We start from the raw sequence: 22,399 nt of genomic DNA on the forward strand, positions 1-22,399 counted from the left end.
CCCACCCAGATGTCCTCAGGAGCTGGGCTCCACAGATGAGAACCTCCACATTTTGCTGTTTCAAAGGCAAACAAAGCTCAGCAGAGGGACACCACCACACCAGGCTGCAGCATCAGGCTCAGGCAATGCAGACATACCCATCTCCTGTTTGATGTGCCCAGCTCAGCCAGCCAAGAACAGAGGAGAGCTGAACAGCCCTCCTGTGACTTCTTCCTGAGCAGAATGTGCGAGGAGGTGGAAAACACCATGGAAGAGTCAGACCAACCCCATCAGACAAGGGTGTGACTGGCCAGACTGCCATGAATCAAGAGCCTGTAAGGAAGATAAGAGACAAGAGCTTCTTTTTGTGCCTCACTTCGTATTCACTTGAAGAGTCTTTGTTGCTCAACAGTCTGTACATCCATTTACTTATTTTTTTCCCACAGCTGTCAAACCACATTGATTTTCAGTCATTTTAACCTGGGCAGGATGAGCAAACCTGGTCCCTCAGGTGAAAAGCCAGGCCTGCGAGGAAACAACTCAAGTTGGCTGAATTATCCGATCCTTCTAAAACACAAAGAATTTGTTTGCTTTGCTTGTGAGAGCTGAGGGAGGGATGGCACAGAAGGCTAAATCCTCAACATCCCCCTGGTACGTACTTCACGCTCTGCTATCAATGCAGGCAGGAACGTTTCCAGGGCTTAGGACACAGTTGGCAGAGCCTTTTCAGAAAAGGACCTCTACGGAGCGAGCTCGTGTCGGAATTACATCTCAGCCCTAGGGAAGATGGTTTCTTCAGCTCCCCTTCAAGGTCAGTTGTGGGGTAACATATGTTATTCGTCTCTCAGTCTTGCTAACAGAAAATCTGACTGAGCGACATGTGGAAACTGGGAAATGAAAATAAACAGAATGAATAAACACATTTAAAGGGCTTGGGGGGAGATAGAATCCTGACCTGCGTGTAACGTCCTTACCAATGGGACAATGCTAAACAAAATTTGGGATTTGCATCTTGATGGGTATGGTAAATTTGAACTCTACATGACTCCAGCACATCTGCTAAGCAAATAGAGACTATTTTATTGCAGATGTGTGGCACAGAGTTGGTGTAAGCTCTGGGAACCTGCAAGCTCATAGCATTTATGCACAGCATTTTGAAGGTTTTTTGGTCTTTCACTCAGACATTCTTCTTAATAATTAATATAGACCAAGGTCTTTAAGAGAAATTAGTATGCTTAAATGGTGCTTCAGCCCTTCTTCAGAGGATTAACTTGTAAAGGCTCTGTGTTCCCAGTTCTGCTTCAACTCATGCTCCAGCCACACTTTTGTCCTTGCCCAGAGCCAGCCAGGCACAGCTGTGGAGCCCACCCTGAGCCATGGGGAGGGGAGGTGCAGCCTTGAGAGCCCAATGGGAGCCCTCCTTCCCCCTGCTGATTCCTCTCCAGGATGGCTGGGCACAAGTTTCAGTGCAGCCTCAGTTATTCCTGCTGGGGACCTGCACTTTGTCAGCACAGCCCGGGGACACGTCAGCAAAACCCAGATGTCTCAGGTACCCAGCACCTTAAAATGGTTCTCGTTGTCTGTGCTGTGTGCTAGAATCTGGGTGGTTGCAGCACAAAGGGTTGTATATCCTAGGCTTTCAGAGCTGCTTTTCCCTGCATGCAGCAGCTGAAACCAAACCCCATGGCAGCGTTGCAGCCCTGCTCACGCAGCTCTCATCTGTACAGTCATGTTTGCCATTCCAGCCTGGTAAAGAGTTCCCTCACTGGCTCACCAATGCTTCAGCACACCCACTTCTTTCCTAAGATCTGGCTAAAGATCAGAGCAGTTTGGTTATAATAGCACTTGGCAGTAAAATTCTACCAAGAAACCTGGCCTGAGCAGCTGAAAGAAGAGCAGCGAAGCGAAGATGAGAGGTGATTAAAGGAGACTCCAAAAGGAAATTTCTGGGCATCCCTTTCAACCACCATACCCTTGGATTTCTATTTTTGCTTAATTTCTCTGTGTAATACTTTTGTTTTCATTCTTCCTTCCCTTTTTTCTTACAATTAACAAGGGAGAGGGATGAAGTGTGAAGTCAGGTTACAAATACCTGCCCAAGCCTGTGTGTGCACATGCAGGCACGTGGGCACAGGAGCACTGCCAAAGAGCTAGAGCCAGGCTGGTGAAAAGAAGCAAAAGTGAAAATATTGAGATACAGGGAAGTGGGTGAAAAAGTAGAAAAATTATCACACCAGTTTCTGTTATCCAGCTCGCATAGCTGCTCCACTAGTGAAAACGTAAAGGTTTTCAGTGCATTGTATTTCTGAGGTATTACAACTAAGCTCAGTTACAGAAAATCACACAAATAGGTATTTTAGCATGTTCAGTGGAAGCACTGATGCTGGAACCAAAGAGCTTTTGAGCTAGAAGCAAAACCTAAAGCCTTTGCTTTGGTAATTCATGCAATCAGCATGAGGCAGGCCTGGGCTTCCCTGGAGGTGAAGGATACTAATGTCAAATCTAGGACAAGGAAATCTTCAGGGAGTCCTGAGGATTGATCAGTGTTACAGGCTTCCTGATGGACTAGATTTTGTTTCTGAGGATCCCATGGCTATGGATGTGCTCCCTGAAAAGCAGGTTTTGCAGTACATCTTGCATCACAGGGCCAGGTCCTGGACCTACATCAAAGCCTTCACCTTATGAGTCGCAGCAGACATCAAGATGTGCTGCCTGCTCTGATCTGTGCAGCAGCAGCTCTGCCCACGCCAGGCAGGGTAGCACACCTCACCACCCCAGTGATGCCAGTGGCATCCCAGGAAATAGCCCTGGTTCTAGGCAGGAGAAGGCTCAGCCATTAGTCCAAGCTAGAAAGCAAATCAGGCAGGTTTTATACCAAATTATTTCTGTGCTTTGTAGGACTGGTCTGCTGCAGCATATTCACATGGAATTCATTAGCACATCCCTTCTGCTAATCCTCACTGGGTTTAACAAAGCAGTATACATTGATTTTTCCTGGCCTCTAAGGAGAGCTGTGTCAAGTCAGAAGCATGTGCTTTGGGACAGGCTGAACCCAGGAAGCTTGGCCCTTGAGACATTAGAGAAATCAGGGTTTTGAATGCTCACTTGGAGCATCCACCACTGTTATCCCAAGGAAGCTGTTAGACAGATCCAACATGTGGACCCCAACCACAAAACAATAAAGAGTGGGTTCCAGATTTAAAGACACCCCCCTCACACATGCACCAACAAAATGACTTTAGAGTTCACCAAACAGGACATCCACCCACTCCACCATCCCATGAACCCCCAGAACTGGGAGGTGGCTCTGCAAGTTTGCTGCTGACAGTCTCAGCAGTTGAAGGAGAAAAAGATTCTCCTTCTTCTGCCAGCTGTGAAACTGAGCCCCATCCAAACAGCTTGGCTCCAAGGCAGCCACCTAATGATTCCCAGGCTTAGCTGAACATCTTTATCCCTCTAAACACCATATGATTTGGGATAGATTCAGTGGTTTTTCTAGACTCCCACCACAAATGAATGAGACACTCCATGAAGATAAAGGTAGGGGCCATCTGCTGCACCCTCAGAGGAGCCCAGACCATCAGTGCAATCACAAACACGCAGACATCACATATTTAAAGAGCTGGCATTGTGGCACCAGTCACATTATTCAACCACACCAGTGCTGCCAAAACACTCCATGAATCCCATCAGGAGCCTCCCTGTGTACTCCTGTCCTCACCCTGGATCCCCAGGGCTGCTCACACACGTAGCAAACCCAACTGCTGTGGAAACCCGTGGGGTGGCAATGGTGGATGCAGCCCCAGAGGGGCAGGGCAGCCTCAGAGCAGGGAGGTAGGAGAGGAAAGAGATGGCAATCACACCTGGTAGAAGTTTGGGGAAGAAAAGGAAGGACGTGAGCAAGAGGAAGCAGACTTACCTCACCTTTCAGAGCTTGATCAGACTTGCACGGAGATCTGTGTAATTTATTTCGCCATCCCTTTTAGATGTTGAGCACCCAGTTGCATCCAGCCCTGAGTGACAGCCAAGAGCGATGTAAAAATGTAGATGTGCAAGTGTGGATATGTGGAACTCTTACACTTTCTGGAAAATTTTATTAATATTACAACCTGGAACTCTGTTGTGCCCTAGTAATCTGGATATTTTATTCTATACTTAAGATAAATCTCCAAAGCCTATGTGCCCCGTACTGCCAGGTACCATAATTGACAGTGGTGGGGAATCTGCCCACTTTTTATTTGCTCTAATATATAATTTTTTATCCAAAACATTGCTTTGGCCATAAAATTTGCACTACAGCATATTTTAGAACAAAACATTTGTGCAGTAAGCCACACTTCCCAATTAGCAAATCTACCCTATATGCCTCTTGTTTTTTGTGAATATATTATTCATTATTCAGAATGATCAGGTGCATAATGTGGGATCTAATTCTTTGGCCCACATATCTTACAGGATAGTTGAAGTATAAATAATTTTGATGTCAAATTGTGGCACAGGTATATTTCTGGTCCACACCTGTATTTTCAAACTCAAGTTCTTGAAGTTGGGCATCTAAGGTTGCATTTAAGCATAAGGAAATTTGTTTGAGAAAAGTGTTATCCATCTACTTTTCTGTCATTTTCAGGAAAGACAAAGCATTTAGGAGAAAGATTTCTAAGAACAATATTTTAAAATTTCCATGTATTTCAGCAGCTCTTCAAATAACAGATGATTATTGTTATTTCTGCTATCATGAGGTTTTGGTAATCTCATAATATCCACGTCAAGTTATTTCTCGTTGCCAGAATTTTCATCTTCGATCTGGACTAAAAAAAAATCATTAAGGTAATAATCACGTGCTCAGCCTGCATGTTCTGATGCATCTGGCCCTGGCAGCCCAGCTTCACACTGTTTGTGTGCTGGTAGATAATCCAGCTCCCAAAAGCTGACTCCCTCTTTATCTTTATGTGACGCTGACCTGCAAAGTTCAAGGCAAGGCCATTGTGTCTTGAGTCTATTTTTATTGTACAAAACACTGGATGGAACTTAATTATTTTTTCCATCTGCCAACCATTTTGACTAATTGAACCCTTTGGAGCCAGGAGTCAAGGTTTCCCAATGTAAGCCAGACCCTGGAACTCAGTATTAACAGAAATGTTGAAAACTCATGAAGGAATTTTTGGTTCTGAGGTTTGGTTCTGTTTTCCAGAGTCTGACCAGGATTCAGAAGAAACCCAAACCCTCTCCTGTATATACATTTTTTAGGTTCTTTCAGTGTCTCAAATGTTCCAGACACTAAAGATTCCCATTACCAAAACAGAAAAAAGTAAAAAATTGAAGGATATAACTTAAAGCCACAGTCATATGGAAAGTCCCAGCAAAGGCTCAGAGTTCCATTATTTTGGCAAAAGCAGAGCATGCTTGGGCAGCATTAAAAATGAAGCCTAACTTAATGCTGGAGGGTTTCTGATGAGTGTTCTGTATTGAAAACCAGATTTTTGACACTTCTGCAGTGCATTTTTAACATGATGTTCACTAGATTTTTCCCCTTACAAGGGTAACTACTGTGGCCCATAAATTCCTTTCCATGTTCTGTTTGTTTGATGACCCATAACTCCATTTCCAACTCTAATAACATTTCACGTCTGATTTTTGCTCAGAATGTGAAAATCTGGGATTAGCCACTCTTCCAGCAGTGGGAGATCACCAGGACTGACAGGTTAGAGGTTTTATTTTCCAGCAGTGACTTGTGAGACCCTGGTGAGATCAGTACTGAAGCCCACATGGGTTGCTTGTGCCTCTTGGTTTCAGCTTTGTTTCTGCCTTTAATTCTTTTCAGAACATGGTCTAATTAAGGTGGCATTTCCATGCTGGTGACTCCAGCTTCATTCATCTCAGGCTCCTTCTGCTGCTGCTGTTTCTTTCCCCAGCAGTTGCTCAGCTTGCCACCAACATTAATGATTTGCCACTAGAGATGCTTCATCCTTTTCATGTCTTTGCAGCGAGGCCACTCGGAAGCAGAAGTTTCAATGGCTTCCACCACCACGTTTGTTCCCTTTGACAGGAAACTCATTTTACAGCATAGCTGTGATACTTTGGAAATGCTCCACAGAAATCAGGGATCTGTCTGAAATTCTACACTGGAGGCAAATGAAAATTTCTAATAGATCTGGGTCTTAGTTCCGCTAATTTCAATGGTTCGTTTCGCTGTTCTGGCAGTCAGGATCCATTAGTGGAACAGAAGGAGAAGCATGTATAATGCATGTACAGCAACCACATTCTAATCTCAAATTTCTTTTTTTCTTTAAAGTTCTTATTTTTTAAATAAATATCTAATGAGTTACTGACAGTACTTAACAATATCTTATACTAGACACTGTAATACCAAATAAATACTTAATTTCTGCTTTCCTGCAACTTCACTAGGATTACATCATGTCAGATTACTCTAAGTCTGCTTTAACCCAGTTTGAAAACACTAGTTATTCAAAGATCCTTACAATTCTTAATTTCATTCCTTGAAATACCTTTTCTTTTGGCTCCTTTATACAGTTTTTCAAGCCTGTGAAGGCCACTGAGTTGTTAAGTCAGAACAAGCCTGCAAGGGAGGAAGCTGGCAAAGCAGAAATGCTGTTTCAGCTCACAGAGAGCTCCCTCCCTTCCTCTCCCACTGACCAGCAGCACCTCGTTCTGCTGGGCAGGGAGATCACAGAGTCACAGAATGGTCTGGGTCTCATGGGACCATCCAACTCCATCCCCCTGCCAGGGGCAGGGGTGCCACCCACCAGCTCAGGCTGCTCAGGGATCCATCCCACCTGTGCCCATTTCAGCCTTTGGACAGTTTGATGTGGTAGCAAACACACCAATGGTCTTTGGATGTATAAAAGCATCTAAGGAGAACATGAATTCAATTCTTACCATGAGATAGCATGTGGTTTTGATCTATTGGTCTGCTTGTAAAACAGGACCACTGAGTTAGAAGAGAGGTGTGCATTGCCTTCCTCCACCCAGAGAAGTCATTAACATATGCTCCCTACCATGAATTAAATTAGTTTAGATTCTCCTGACGATGCAAATAAACTCATGGAGCTCTGCTCTATAGGGCTGCAAACTAACCCATTTGAAAAGACTTTTGCAGCTTTTGTTCATCATTTCATATGATAAACAGCCACCTCCCCAAATTATCAGGAAAATAAATTTTAACCATTCAGCAAATAACAAAAATTGTTTTTTAATGATAAACAAAAAGTCACAAAGCTCAGCATGTTTTGCTGAGAACATTAATGAGGGAAGATGGTGAGACCTGTAAATTTACCTTCCCTTTTGTTAACACTCTTTTCCATCTGCAATCTTATATAAATGTAAGAGAATAACATCTAGATTTTGATGTTTATTATCTTTCAACTGATGCCTGATCTGGTGTTGAAGTCTTCTAAAAAGCTGAAATGGCTGAGTTCCTAATCCCACTATGTTTCTTTGCAAATCAGCACCATAATGATGACATTAATTATTGTTGCCTTTGACTTTCCTTCCTTTGTAAATATCAGCTTAAAAACCAACTATTAAAATAGCCTTCCTGTGGTAGGAAGCACCTTATCTTGTACTTTCGTGTCCCTGTAACATCTGCCTATGGTACTCTGAACTTTGCTGCTGCTCCCAATTACAAGCAGAACAAAAAACCCCAAATAAAGTTGATAATACTTTGTTGAAAAAAGGACTTAAAACAATATCCTGCTTGTTGGAGAAAACCCAACACGATGTGTTCCTTTGGTGTAGGAAATAGGATGCAGTCTTGGGACACAATAAAGCCCACCAAGTGCCCTTCCCTTACCTCTGCCTTCTGATCCCATCCCTGTGCTCCACGGGATTTCCAAAGCTCACAGCACTTGTTTTCTGTGTGGTTATCCAAATGGGAGATACTGCTATCTCCTCAATTTCCAAAAATTTCTGGCAATCTGTAAGGTATTATTTTGCAGTGTGCTTTTGGAAGTACTCTCTCATCCTTTTGCACACTTAAAATGTATTTTAAGTGGCTTAGCTGTAAAAATCTTTAGTGTCTTCCTTACAAAAGCTTTAAAACTGACTATTTATTTGGTTGATTCTGTCAATGAGGTTTGGGAAATGCTTATTCTTGGGTATGTGTTTCAGACCTATAGCAGACCTGTCTGAATTCAGCTGTTACCCTGGTTTTACTGAATGAACAGTTTTACACAACCCTGTCCCAGGCACCAAAACCCAAACCATCAAGAACATGGGATTTATGCAAGCTAGTATCCAAACTGTAGCTAATCTAAAAATACAAAAGTGAGAGAAAAGCACAAGATAGTGATTCCTTTGGGCTTGAATTTAGCCAAAATTATATTGTTTGTGACTGCAGAGTTCATTTTGTGTGAACCAGCAGTGCTCACGCTGACAGCAGGCTCCCTGTGAACCCTCTCACACCAGCCTGGGAGATGTGAGCCCTGTCAGACTCCTGCTGCCTGAATAGTGGAACACTGAGCCCCAAACTGCCTAATACTAGAAGATAATGACCAGACTGATGCAGAGACAAACAAGACAAGATAGCACCATAAAGTCTCTGGAAACAAGTCAGCAGGCAGGGGGAACCTGCTTCGCTCACATTCTCATGTTTAACTGTGGCCAGTTGGCTGTTAGTGGCATTTTGTGCAGGCAAAAATGCAACAAAAAGAAAGCATGAGCACAGGCAGGGTCAGTGCTGCTGGGTGAGGAGCTGCAGAGCAAGTCACAGGATCTGCACTGGCCCCAGACACAGCAGTGGGAGTTTTCCCAGAGAAGCTCCTGCTGGAGAAGCACTGCAGAGCTAGATGGTGGGATGGACGTTTTTCATCTCAAAATGGGTGTTGGCTCCTGCCAAAAGGGTGTCTCAATCTCTCCCCAACAAAGCCATTGCCAGTACTTCTCCAGAACTTGGCATGATCATCTGTCTCCTTTCCAGAGAAAACTGCTGCCCTGTCTCCACCCTTCCATGTGATAGGGAGGCTTAGCAACCACATGTAGACCTCAGCGAGGTGAAGAGCTCTGTCCAGTATCTGAATAAGGGAAAATATAAAGGTCCTTTGTCAAGCTACTGCAGACACAGAACGTGAAATGCCTAAATGCACTGTTAAAAACTTTTAAAAGAGGAAGCAGAAAGCATCTCCGAGCTTTTTCAGATTTTAGATAAAGAATGGTTCATTTGAAAGCAATTTATGAAAAATCTTTTAAAGGTTTATCTGAAAACTCATGGGGTTAATTACTGCTTGAAAGCATTGGTTCAGATGTCCAGTCTTCAGTGGGAAAATGATCAGACCCCATTGAAGGGCAATCAGGAGTCCTATTCAGAAAGGATTATCAGGAACAGAGTAATTTCTGTCTGAATTTCAGACTTTTGTACACTGACCTCAGAAAAATCCTGGCAAGTGTTTTTACAATTACTATATTCACAAAAATATTCAAAAGGATTTTTTTTTCAAACTCCTCAATTATTTGCAAATAGATGACATTTAGCTGCATATCACTAAAATTCATAATCCTCTTAAGAACATGTGGTCTTGATTTGGCACTGTTTGTTTCCATTTGATGCAATTCTGTGACTCTGTATCAGATAATTGCATATTTCATTTGCTTTGAATATTGAACTGAGGTCTGAATGCTCTTCTCCCAGCCCAATTACTCCAGACTAATGAACAGCAAGCCAGAATTCGGGGCTGGAAAACCAAAATCAGGGAGAACAATAATCAATGGACACTTCTATATATTTTTTCAAGAACATGCAATGGTCAGTGCCAAGCTGAAATTTTATTTGCTTATACAATTGCCCCACTTGGAACTCCCCATTTGGAGCTAACTTCAGAAAATGTTTCATCCAACTATTGAGTGGTACCTTCATCACTTATTACATCTTTCATTTTACACCCACAATTAATATTACTCACAAATGAAAACCCTCAGTTGCCTGTCTGCATCCTTTATCCACTTGATTGATAGCTGATGCAACTATTTTGGAGTGCAAAAGAGCGTCTGCATATTTGGAGGCTACTTTAACTCTCTAATTAGGCTTTTAACTCTGTGTGATGCAGAAATGATCTTCCAGCATGCTCTATCTCCACATTCTTTCCTAATATATGATGATCAATCTTGGACCACCTAAAGAAGTGAGAAGCTACCACTTTTATGTTCTGCTAGGAAAGAAATATTGAAAATAATTTTAATTAAAGGAAAATGTAATGGGACAATGAGCTCACTGGCACAGTAAATGCACACCTGCCTCAGTATCAAAATTAGAATAGATACCAAAATGTCTCAACACTTCAGTTAGCATGTAAAGACATATTTTCAAACACCCAGCTGTGAGAACTGTGTCTCTCAGATGAAATGGATTCCTTCAGATAATTCTACAAGCATTCTTACTCCATCTGGAAAAGTGCATCTTGACTTCTTTCTCCAAAAAAATCAGTATGTATCAATGTTCAAGACATGGGAAAAAATAAAAATCTCAACATACTCGTGTTCTTCTCAGAAAACAACCAGTCCTACAACACATGCCTGAATTAGAGATGAGCCTCTACACTTCACTGAATGAGGAGGGATATTGGCATGTATTTACACCCTTCCTGAATGAGGGAAACAGGAAACTATGTAGAGCATGGTACCACTTATGGTCCCCTTGCATAAATGGGAATTAGCCAGCAGAAAGTTACTGAAAATCCTCCCTGCTACGGACGCGCTTCCGCGAGGCTCGCGTGCGGAACGCTCGCTCCACGTAAACAGGAAGCCAGGTCTGCTTTGTCATAAGGGAAATCTCTTCTGTGCCAGTCATCCCTTCCACGACAAAACAAAATTTCCAAGCTGGGACACCTGAGTGGAATCAGCTGTCATGGCCTGACTTTAAAATCAGGAAAATTCTTTCCACTATGATCACCATCACGAGGAGGTAGGTGGTTAAATGATAGAATAGTAATTAAGAATATTTTTTTCCACAGATGACCATCTTAAGGGAGATACAGGAAATAAAGGTAAGTATACTGTAGTAATACAGTCTAGGATAATATCCATCCTTCCTCTGGGGAGGTTTCCTACAATCTTTTATCCCGAGGGTTTTCTTCTTCCTATTTACAGTATATGCCTAGAATAGAAATTCAAAGGAGTACAACCTTGCAGTGTATCTGGGGACTTCTAAAATGCTGATCATGATAAGAAAAATCAAGAGCATCTTAGTTTTTAAATAACACCAGGTTTTCTGCAAAATTATGATTGGTTACATTCTGATTTTCTAGGTTTGTTGCAAACAGAAGTGAATTGGACAACACTCGCCATCATAATTGCTTTCTGCGTGAAGAGGTCTTTTCCAGGCTGGGCTGGCTGCTGCTGTTTTAATCAGAAGGTTGTCTATTTGTATGTTAATAGTTTCATCCTGGTTTATTAGGCTTGTTGATGAAAAAGCAAAAAATCAGATGCTTTACTATTTTCAAGCTCCACTATTAATCTGTGATTTTTTTGGTGTTAACACAGAACCATTTCAGCATCCTCTGCCTTAAATCCTCTTAATGAAAGCATGAAGAATGACAAAATACTTCCTTTCATAAAGCAGAAGGCTGTGCCAATTCACTTTCAACATGCTCATTCAGTGGAACTGAGGTAAATATGTTGCTCCACAGGTGCTTCTCCTTGCAATAACATACTCCCTAGTAATCCATTAAATTCATCTCATGCTCTGTTTAGTGCCTGCTCTGTGAACTGCCTAGCTGGTTAAGGTCATTGTGATAATAGCACCGGGTTAAACAGCATGGGTGTGTTGAACTCTGACATTCATCCACTTTGCCCACAATACAGATAAGAAACCATGGGCAGCTTTAGAGGTGTAATATCTACTCAGACCAACATGATCTTTTACCCTCTCCACCTCCTTACAAGCCAAAAACCTTAGATTAGAAAAATATCTTGAATTTCAGGACTCCTTGAAATAATGTAGTGTGTTTAGAAACAACAAATCAGTGACTGCAAGCTTGTTTGTTTTTTTGCACTTAGTGAAGGAGCCCAAATGATGGGCAGGAGGAGCAAGAGTGTCCCAGGTGGTGGCAGAGGGTGGGTTGGTGGTACCTGTGCTCAGGTGATCCAAAACAGCCCCACTCCTCTCCTGGTGCCTGGGGAGGAACCTGAGAGCCATCACTGCTTTGTTCACAGTATCTTTCCTTTGCAGGTTTAAAAGCAAGCTGGGTATAACTCCTGGATGATAACCTCCTTCATTATGGAGTTCCTGTTAAAAGCAGACAAATAATTGCCAGTTAGCAAGTCACTATTAAATTCAGCCCAAATTCAGCCCCAGCAATCCTTACAAAAGTCTGACGGGTTTTATTTTATTATTTCCTTTGCAGGGTGTTGGGAAGTGTAATCACTGGTAACTAATCAAACTTCTTTCAAACACCCACAAATATATAAAGAGAATGAAATGATTAATTATTGGGCTAAGCCATTTTAAATGAGACCTCATCTAAATGAGCAGATTTATTTCCAGAGCAAGCTGGGTGTAAATTTAGCTGGTTTTCAAAGCTCTGAATATAAAGTATGCCTGGATCTGAGGATGAAGTGGGTTATGGGTGGCTGTAGAACCTCTCCCAGACATGCAGCAATGCACAACAGTGAAAAACAGACTGCAATTTTGCAAAATATTGTTTTAAACAGTGTTTCTGAGGTTAATAAGTGCTACTGCTGAGTACTGTGAATTACAAGCAAGAGTATATGGGGGTATTAACTGGAGAGAATTTATAAAATTTCAGTTCATAAAATTAAAATTAGCATTCTTTTCCCCCACATAACTCTTCCATTCAAGGAGAAGAATTAAAATATTTTGTCAAACTTCCTTATCTTTCTATTATGTTCCTGGGGTTTCCAGTCAGTTCCTTACCTTCCTATTTTGTTCCTTTCCTCCCTAGTTTGTTCCTTTTATTTCTACCTATTTTATTTTGGAAGGGAGTTTCAAGGAGTAAAAAACCCACAAACATCTTTGATTTCCCTCTTGCTCTCTTGAGAAATCCCTGGAATTTGCAAAACTTTGCCACAGGAACTTTACCTCAGTACCATTACACCAGTCCACTACAGCTATGATAATCATAATTTTTAGCAGTGTCTTCTTAGCAATGTCACTGGCAATATTTATTTAAAAATTAATATTGTGGGAATAAAACACTTTTATCCATCCAAATATAAGCTCACAGAATTGCAATATGCCCCTCCGGAGACATGCAGCATCACCCATATTTAGAAATAAATAATTAGAAATGAGGTATCATTAATGTATACAATGAATACTCTTGCTTTCAGACACAAAATTCATTTGTGCAGTTCAGTTTAAGCCACAATGGTGTACACATTTTTTTGCATACTAAATATATCTAAAAACGCAAGAATCTACCCTAAAAAAGTCCTACTTGAAGAAATAACCCAAAACTTAGCTGATTAAGTGGCCTCAGTGCACAGCGTGGGTCGCACACATTGTGCACATCCGGGCATTGCTTCCCGCTTTGCCGGTGCTCCTGGAGGGAAACCGCCAGCACCAGAACCTTTGCAGAAATCTGCTTTTAAATGCAAACAAATATTTATGGAGAGCATCTCCCTGAGTTGGGAATATCTAATCCCAACTAATTAGAGCTGCTGGAGCAGTGGGGAGGATCCACGAGGAGCTGAGGTGTGCCGGCGCGTGCCCAGCCCTGCGAGCGCTCCTCCCGCGCCTCTCGCGCGGCGCAGTTTATTTTTTGTGGCACACGCTTAACAGCCCAGTATTTCATACTTGTCCCCAAGGTAATTGACAAAACAGGTTCCTAAAGCTATTTAACAATTTTAATGACAGCGGCTGAAAGATACATTTAAGAAAAATAACATTCTGAGCCAAACGTTTTTTTTTGTCAAGTGACAGGGCTCCCAAATTTGCTGTTCCGTGGTGTTCCATTTCTGTAAAAACTCTAGTTGAGGCTGTAGGTCACAAAAGAAAAATAAAGCCCTGGAAAGAGATACAATGACTACTTAATGCTGTGTGGGATTATAAGCAGTGGCCTGTGGCAATTCCTTATGTCTCTCTGGGTAGTGATGCTTTTCCAGCATCATTTTTTGTCATCGCACAATTCCATTGTGAAACACTCTTTTCATGAAGGAGGAAGAAAGAGCTGGTTACACCCTGCAGTGTTTTAGGGAAGACTAAGAAGCATGGTTTGCAGGGAGTATGTGTGAAATATGACATTTCATTATGTGTAATTATTTTTTAACCAGTAATGTCCATGTTGAAATGAGTTTCTTATTTTTGGAATGCATGGGGAGTGGCTGGGGAGGGGAGTAATGTTTTTTTCCCTGTTAATAAACTCAAGTCATTCTTATGCTAAAGCAATTTCTCAACAAAACAAATTTCTCTCCATCTGGGTAATGGCACACCCAAATGTGATTACATTACAAGAGATTTTAAATTAAATTTCAAGGTAGGAGAGTTATTAAACCAATGCATTTGTCTTTATTATCATTGGATCTAAAACAATAAAAGACTTGAACTCACTTTTAAATGGCAGTACAGTACTGACTTCTTGTAGCAATGTGGGTTTGAGCTGAAATCCTCAGAAATTTATGTGTTTTGGGTCAGGCTCCAAAAATCTTTAAAAAGGTGGAGCAGGAATGGCTATATCCACCCCAGAAAGACAGAGGAGTTAACAAAGAGTTTAATTTGTTTTGGAATTCTTCTGAACTGCAGTATCACACACCACTCCAGGAGCTTTTCCTAAGCCACAGAGCTGACAGGGCAGAAGAAGCAGAAGATACAGAACAGCCAGAATTACACATATTCCAGATTTATAGTAAATCAAGACACCACCTTGAAAAATCAGACTCCGTATTTTTAACAAATTGCTACGTGTTGCCCACTCTGATATTTCAAAAAGAAGTGTTTACATGTACATGCAAAGGAATTGGATGCCCAAATGACTTGTGTTCATCTGCCTTCTTGTGTTCGCAGGCATTCAGATTACATTTTGGATGCAAAACCAATTTTGTTTAAGCCCATAGCCAAGAAAATGCAGTAAATAAATACAGAATGTATGAATCCCTCTTGAGTACTGTTTTTCAATCAATCACATATACAATTGCCACTACCTCTGCTTATAAAGTGAATGTGATCAGAATTTGTCATTGCAGCATTATTTGTCCACTTTTTTCCTGGGGAACCTGACAGCTATCAACTGATTACATTTGATCCAGCAAAACCACAACAGAAAAAAACCCACAGGAAGTAGCATGCTAAGTAATGTTATTACAACAAGATACTGTACGATTGTCTAAAAAACCATAATTTTACAAAACACCCATCCTTCACGTTTCAGCCCTTGGGAGACTAGCATGTCTTAGGTTCAGCTCATACCACCCCTGTGGATTTTGGGTGTTGGGCTTCCAAAAGCCCCAAGGTTGTGGGTGGCAGTGATGGGCAGGACACGATGCCCTGTGCCAGAGCCAGCCCAGGAGTTCAAGCCTTTCCAAAAGCCAAACCCGTGGCACAGGCAATGCCAGGAACACTGGTGGGTGAGGGTTTTGTGGGAGATCAGAGCAGTGCCTTTGTTGTTCTAGTGGGATTTCCCCTTTTCCACATGGAGTGGGGAATGGGGCTGTTCCATACAATCTTTCTGGGATTAGTTTTTGTTGCTTTGGAAATCCACTATTTTAGTGCAAAAGCATGAATGTAAACACACACTTGTGACAGCAGGTAGCACATAAAAACATCTTTTCATAGTTAATACAAGTGTCCCACTTAACAGCATACTCTTCCTGAGTACCCCACTGCAGCACAGAAGCAGGCAGCACATTTCAGCGTGGGCATTCATTGCCACGCAGAAACAACTTAATCTTCACAGCATTCCCTCAGTAACTGCCTGTGCATGAGATTTCCAAATGCTCAGACATAATTCTCTCACTGGAGAGTACAGGCTGATTATGACAAACTCCATCAATTTTATTAGCCGCACAGATGTTATAGATATATGTGAAAATCAACCATAATTCTTCCTGTGATGTGCATATTGGCACTGCTGCAGACTGTGTCTTTCTCCTTCACAACCCCAGAGCTTAAGGCTTCCTGCCTTTCAGCCTCCATGTGGCCCCCAAGCTAAGATGCTCTTAAAAAGAGAAATATTAAAAGGATTAAAAATGACATTACTGCGCCAGTGGGTGACTGCAACCACGGAGTCCTGGCTGCTGCTGAAAACTGAAGCGAAATGCAGAGATGAGTTTGCTGCCCTGTAGTCAGGATGTGTGGGGGGTTTCTCCTCTGAGGTGTTCCTAACCAGCAGGTTTGTGGGGATAACTGCAGTGGTCCCCCAGTGAACATCTCTGGTGCTGAATACCATGGGGCTGCATCTCTGAAGCTGGCAGGGGGCACAGCTGAGCTGCACAACCACTGAGGTCCTCCTGCAGTCCTTCATACTTGCCATGGGGTCACAATTCCCACTATGTCTGTCTATGCAAGGCTGGGGCAAAATGTGCTCTTGAAGAGCTGTGAGAAATATTTTCATCAAGATCATTCAACCAGAGCCTTCCCTGGCTCCCAGCACTGCGTCTCAAGGGCTCAGCAAGCAGAAGAAAAGTGATAGGAGCAATTTAAAGAGAAAGATGAAGCCTTGAAGGGGTTGATGGCTTAAGTCTCTATTGCAGTGCACCTCGAGGAAGCCAGGGAAAGAAGCTGAAATGCAAATTTATCCTGGAGAGGCAGGTCCAGGAGTGAGGAGACCCATAAAGGCTCATCCCTTAAACCCTCTGCACCTCAGCCTTCCCACCTGTAGCAGGTCCTCAGGGTCAATAACTTGGAGAGTGCATCGGGCCATGCGTGCAGGGTGAAAGCAATTAGCAAGTGCGAAGCACAGAGAAACCGCTGGTGGAGAGAATCACAGAGATGCAAAGTTATTATGGGCACGCAGTTACCATAGTGATTGGTGTCTCAGAAATGCTAATAATAGTAAAATAAATAATACAGGCCAGGCAGGAAGAGCCCCTGGAGATGAATGTGAGCTGCTCCCCTCCAGAGGGACTGTGTGTGCTGCTTTCTCAGCGCTCCTCGCCCCGCGCTGGCTGCGCCTCAGCTCCCTCCCGGGGCAACACGCTGTGCTGCTGCGAGAGCGCTGGGTCAGCCAAGTGAAAGCGGAACTTCTAAGTGCTTTATTATTTTCAGGAGTCATCAGAGAAAACAAAACCCCCACAACTGCAAATAATTGAATACGTCAATAATATTTTGACTCGTTCATGTCTTGAGAGGCTTCACCGTGGCCCTGTTAAGTACTTCACTGCTGTCCTTCCACTGATGTTAATTAAGTTCGCCATAGGCTCACCAGCCCTTTTTCTCCTCTCTCTCTCTCTTTCTTCCACACTTCTTTTTTTTCTTTTTTCTTTTTTTTTTTTAAATCAAGCAAGCAGTTTTCCCGAGTATAATGCCTAGCAATGGGAGCTGTGGGACAGTGGAAGGCACCCAGGAAACAGAAAGACAAAGGATGAGGCATCCTTCAGTATGATGGTCAATGTTTCTCCACAAATTGGTTTGCCAGCAATATTAGCCAAGAGATTTTGAAACTCTAAAGGAAGTGTTAAAGATCCATGCCAAACAGACAAATAAACAGCATCCATCCTCATCTTTGGACCACCATCATGCTAGAATGTGTCTTGTCCAGAACCAAAGGGATGTACCAAGCCAAACATCTTAGATGGGTGTTTCACCGTTTACCTGGGTAATTCTGTATTTATGTTGCGTTTAAAATGTTTTTATAAACAGGGGAATCAAATGAGGACACGCTTTGAGCAAATTGTAGGCCAGGGGAAGGAAATACAGAGTTGTCTGTCTTAACTAAATCAGGAAAGAAAATGCTACTTTGCAGCACCCAGGATGTGTTGTCTAGCTCACCTTAGTCAAGCAGTGTGTTTTACAAAGATTTTGCAATACAACCAATTCTCTGCTTTTGATTGAGAAAAAGAATTTCTTTCAATGTACTAAATTCCACTAAGCTGGAAGTGCATTTTTTATGCTTTTTTAAACTAGAAGAGTAGGAGTGTTGGTCAGTGCCAATCAGAATATGAATAAAATTCTTTAGCAAGCTTTGGCCAAAAAATAAGTCTTTTTCCCAGGTTTTGCTTGCTGAAGGTCAATCAATGTTCCCATCTCTCATTTCAGACTCCAGCTACATGTGCAGGTGATAAATTAGGCTAATACATTTCCTAAAATACCCAGAAACACTAAATCCACTGCTGAGAACTGCACCACTGGGAACCACCACTGACACTGGGCAGCTCCAAATCTACCTCTGCTCTTCCTGATGTCTTTTCTTACAGTCTGTGCAAGGATGGTCAGAGGGAGCAATTTCTGCATCTGGCTGGGCTACAAGGACACACTTATTCTGGGTCACTGCATGCCAAACCAGTGAAGGGAAGAAAAATAATTTGGTTCCTTCCCTTCCACTCAAACAATACTCTGGCACATTCTGGCCTTGTGCAGCGTCCTTTCTGGCCACCAGGCAAATCATCCAAACCACCTCAATTAATCTCTTCCCAGCTTAACAACAGCTAGATGGACGATCTGATGGAAAAAGATGCTGAAGGATTGTTTTACCTCTTGGAACAGTCTAACCTAATGGAAAGTACCAGTGAACCCTCCATATACCAACTTTATTCTGAGCTGGCATAAGCATTTCAACAAAACTGGCCACTTGTGTGATGAAGTAACACAAAGAGAGATGAGCCACCAGTGGCACTCGCAGGACTGAGAGAGGGGACAAAAATGGGAGTGGAGGTGGTTGGTTAGGGAGATGAGGCACTCCATTTTTGCCATGATTCACACACACGAATCAATCAGCAACAAGATGCAGAGACGTCATGAGGAAAGATGTGGCAGGAAGAGAAGCTTCCACCCTTTCCAAGCATGGACATGGTAGAAGCAGAAATATGTAAAAAACATGGCAGTGGAAAAGGAAGTGAAGGGGAAAAGCAAAGACTGCTTAATGCCTCCAGTTTCCACAAGTGTTGCATCTTGATGTTTAGTTAGTTTCTCAGATACTCAGGAACAGAGATGGTTGCTTTGAGGCGTAAATGAATCAGAAGATTGTAGGGAAGCCAGCACAAGAAAGATGACATTGCAGACAGAAAGCTTGCAATTTAGTGTAATAAGGAAAGAACTGAATAAGCAGGAAGGAATTGAGCTTTATTTGAGCAACAGTTTACTCATATCGAGATGAGTTTTGAAGATGTTGACACGTGGTTGGTGATAACCATCTCCCAACCTCTGAGTGCTTCTCCATAGGTATGATTGTGCAAACCAGATCTCCTGCTCATCTGCGTGGCTTTGTTCTGAGGAACAGAAGAATGGACCAAACAATTGGAGGATGAAGTGGAATAGCTAGAACAAGTCAACTACCAGCCAGAAGATACTCAAATTTCGACAATCAAGCACAATATTTTTAGGGATTAAAGGTTTCCTCCCTTAGACTGCCCACACAACCACTCCAAGCTCATAGCTGTATTAGATAGACCTTTGATCAATACACATTTGACTGAAAAAGAGTTTGGATGTAGAGCATTTCTTCCAAGACAAATATGAAGGACCTCTTTAAGATGACCAGATGCATTTTGTGCCCTTCTCCTCAGCCTGTCCAACACATATGCCACATAAACCAAGCAATGATGTAGCTTCTGCCTCCCACAGTCAGCTTCCATACACAGTACTTGGGATTTTTCCAGCAGAATCAAACAGTCTGGCCTGTTGCCATATCCAATTATGTCACACAGCATTAGTCCTTTTCTGTCCCTTCTCTTTGTGGCCTGGTTGTTTCAGGAATATAAAACCTATCTATGCTTACACAACACTGCTGTAGCATTTCCCTGCAGGAGCAAGTGAGGAGTAGAGAACCAGGCTGCCAATTTCATCTGCTCCTGCCATGGAAATGGTGTCCTCCTCCCAGGCCACTGCATCCTGTTGCAAGCAGAAAATAATCCCTCCCTTCAGACTGCAAAATCCATGAGAATCTGTGGGATGTCAGAAATCTGTTCTCCTTACTCTGGATTTCCAAGGCACAGCTCCTCATAGGCACAAGACACATAAGAATAAATCACACTGGCTTCAGGACACACAAACTCACCTAATTTTACCTACTCACACCTCTGAAGAGACTATCATTTGTTCCTTTACAGGTGATTAGTGTGATGTCTGTGGCTCACAGCTAGTTAACTGATAAAGATGTTAACGATTGAGTTTTCTAGACTGACGTTAAGTAATCCAAAACTTCCTTAACCACCTTGCAGTCCAATTTCTCCAATTCTCTATTTACAGTTCATAATCACCAACTTTTTTCCAACTTGCCTTAAGTTCCATTATGCCTATTCCTGCTGCATTTCTAGCATTGTGAAAGAACTGTATTATGAACTAATATGAAATAATACTTGGAAACAAAATTGCCACCAAAACTCTTGGATCGGTTTAGGAAAAACATAATTTAACAGCCCACATTGAGATATTAGTAGAATTCTTACTAATTAATGTACATTTTGGTTTTGTATAATTTCAAATTCACAAAAATATGATGTGTGCTACCAAGAAAGATTATTCTTTCCTTCTACTACTACTACAAAAAAAGCTGCTTCCTGCTCCTTTCTGTTATTTCAAGGCTGAGTGTTGAACAGGCATACTTCACTTTTTAACATAACAGCAAAACTTCCAGTGCTGCGTTATTTCTTCAGTTCAGCACAGGTTTTTTGTTGAGCAATGTTAGAAGTATGAAAGGCTTCAGAGAGATGATTTGGTAGCACTTGTTCCCTTCTCATCCATAGGAGAAAACTGCAATCATCCCTTGTGTGCAATCATCATAGTTCACAGTAAGGTGGACCCTGGCTTCATTTAAAGTGATGCTATTCCTATCTAGAAGTGCTGGGATTTGAGCATGTGACTCCCATTAACATTAATGAGAGTTGTATGTTTAAAACCTCTGCACATTGTGATGGGAATATGTTCCATAGAATCCAATTAATCTGAAGAACATTGCATACATTTGGGAACATTCATGTTGCACAATTTCACTGGCATATGGATTTGTCCTCAATAAAGCTTGCTAGTATCTGGTAACAAAGACATTAACAATCTATTGTACATTTACATAAGGCAGGACTAGATTATATGTTTTCCCAGCTCAGTGTAGGAAGCTACAAAGAAGCTTTTGAGTGTAAACAAATACAGAATTGAGAAAATAAGGAAGATGAAGGTATTTTAAGAATGTGAATATTTGGAGAATGCTGGGGAATGAACACAGAGGAGGCTGTTTGCTTATAGGTTGGATGCATTTTCAAAAAGGAACCGAGCAAACACAAAAAAAAAATTTAAAAAAATGGAAGGAGGAAAAATAGAATATTCAGATTCCATCTGTTTCCCACACGCTGAAGATAATAACATGAATGGAAGTGATTTTGTTATAGAGGTCAGAGCAGAGGCTGATATAGCAACCTTTCAAGATCCTGAAAAACATCATTTGATTAAAATAACTGGCTCTGTTGTTCTTGTGATCCTAAGGAGGCTATTTTCCATGAGGAAGACAACAACAGCAAAGTAGGGAACAGTAAGTTTTAGTGCTCCAGAGACAAAGCACTAGAGACACACTGCTGCTGGAAAGTGCAACACAACGTTAAAGCACATGATAAGTAAGCAGAAATCAGCAGAAAGTTAATAGGAAACCACAATGACAATGTGTCTGGGTAGCTCAGTGCAATATTTCTCTCCCTTTTCCCTCCCTTATTTTAACAGGATGAGGAATTTAACAGGACACAGGAAAGCAATATCTTAGTAAAGAAAGAAAGGAACAACCAGAGATAAGGAAATAATGGTTCATGCCACTAAACAAGCTATTGAATTTTAAGAACATTTGTCTGTAAAAGTTTGACAAGATGTTACTTGGCCAGACCTTGATGATCCTCAGACCTTCTTCAGGAAGGTTTCCTTTCTCTAAATGGAGAAATACGTGACCAGAATTCCCTTAAATATATCATTATTTTGGAAGCATCAATGTGAAACATGTTTTAAGGCCTGGTACTTAGAAAAGGATGTTTAGGTCTTTCAGACAAAACAAGAGCCTTGAAACCATCTCAGATCTGCCTGAGAATGTGTGTGTGCAACAGATCCAAAGCCACCTCCCTGTGCAGCACCCTGTACAGCTCTGTACTGGTGTCACCTTCCACAGATGAGTTCAGAGTGTTTCACACCTACAGAAACTGCAAAGTTTTGCGTTGGCCTTTGCAGTCCATTACACAACCAACACACAGCCCAAGAAGGAGGAGATGAAAACACTCAAGGCTCTGCAGCCCTGCCTTTGGGGTGTCAGAGAAGACAGTTGTGTTACAGGGAGCAGCTGAACTGACAAACTCAAAAAGCTTCTAATTACTGGGGAAAAAAAAA

The 22,399-nt window shown here is 42.0% G+C and overlaps 2 long non-coding RNA genes across 29 annotated transcripts in view; one reads left to right on the top strand and one right to left on the bottom strand.

Moving 5' to 3' along the window:
* LOC110476338 (uncharacterized) overlaps positions 1 to 22,399 on the bottom strand; it is a 524,174-nt gene that overhangs the window by 22,199 nt on the left and 479,576 nt on the right. For 23 of the 27 annotated variants that reach the window (XR_014957972.1, XR_014957963.1, XR_014957961.1 and 20 more), the window contains one exon: positions 138 to 12,217. This is a non-coding gene — a long non-coding RNA (uncharacterized LOC110476338). The remainder of the gene's footprint in view (positions 1 to 137; positions 12,218 to 22,399) is intronic. The other 4 variants (XR_014957955.1, XR_014957957.1, XR_014957952.1 and 1 more) reach the window with 4 other exon arrangements.
* The window catches only part of LOC146766440 (uncharacterized), an 18,487-nt gene continuing 6,716 nt past the window's right edge, over positions 10,629 to 22,399 (top strand). The window contains exons 1-4 of one of the 2 annotated variants that reach the window (XR_014957979.1): positions 10,629 to 10,894; positions 11,238 to 11,344; positions 11,473 to 11,598; positions 12,161 to 22,399. The exon at positions 12,161 to 22,399 is cut by the window's right edge and continues 6,716 nt beyond it. This is a non-coding gene — a long non-coding RNA (uncharacterized LOC146766440). Of the gene's footprint in view, positions 10,895 to 11,237; positions 11,345 to 11,472 lie in introns of both variants that reach the window. The other variant, XR_014957978.1, reaches the window with a different exon arrangement.

Source organism: Lonchura striata, chromosome 11, assembly GCF_050655825.1.
Source record: "Lonchura striata isolate lonStrDom1 chromosome 11, ASM5065582v1, whole genome shotgun sequence".
NCBI lineage: Eukaryota > Metazoa > Chordata > Aves > Passeriformes > Estrildidae > Lonchura > Lonchura striata.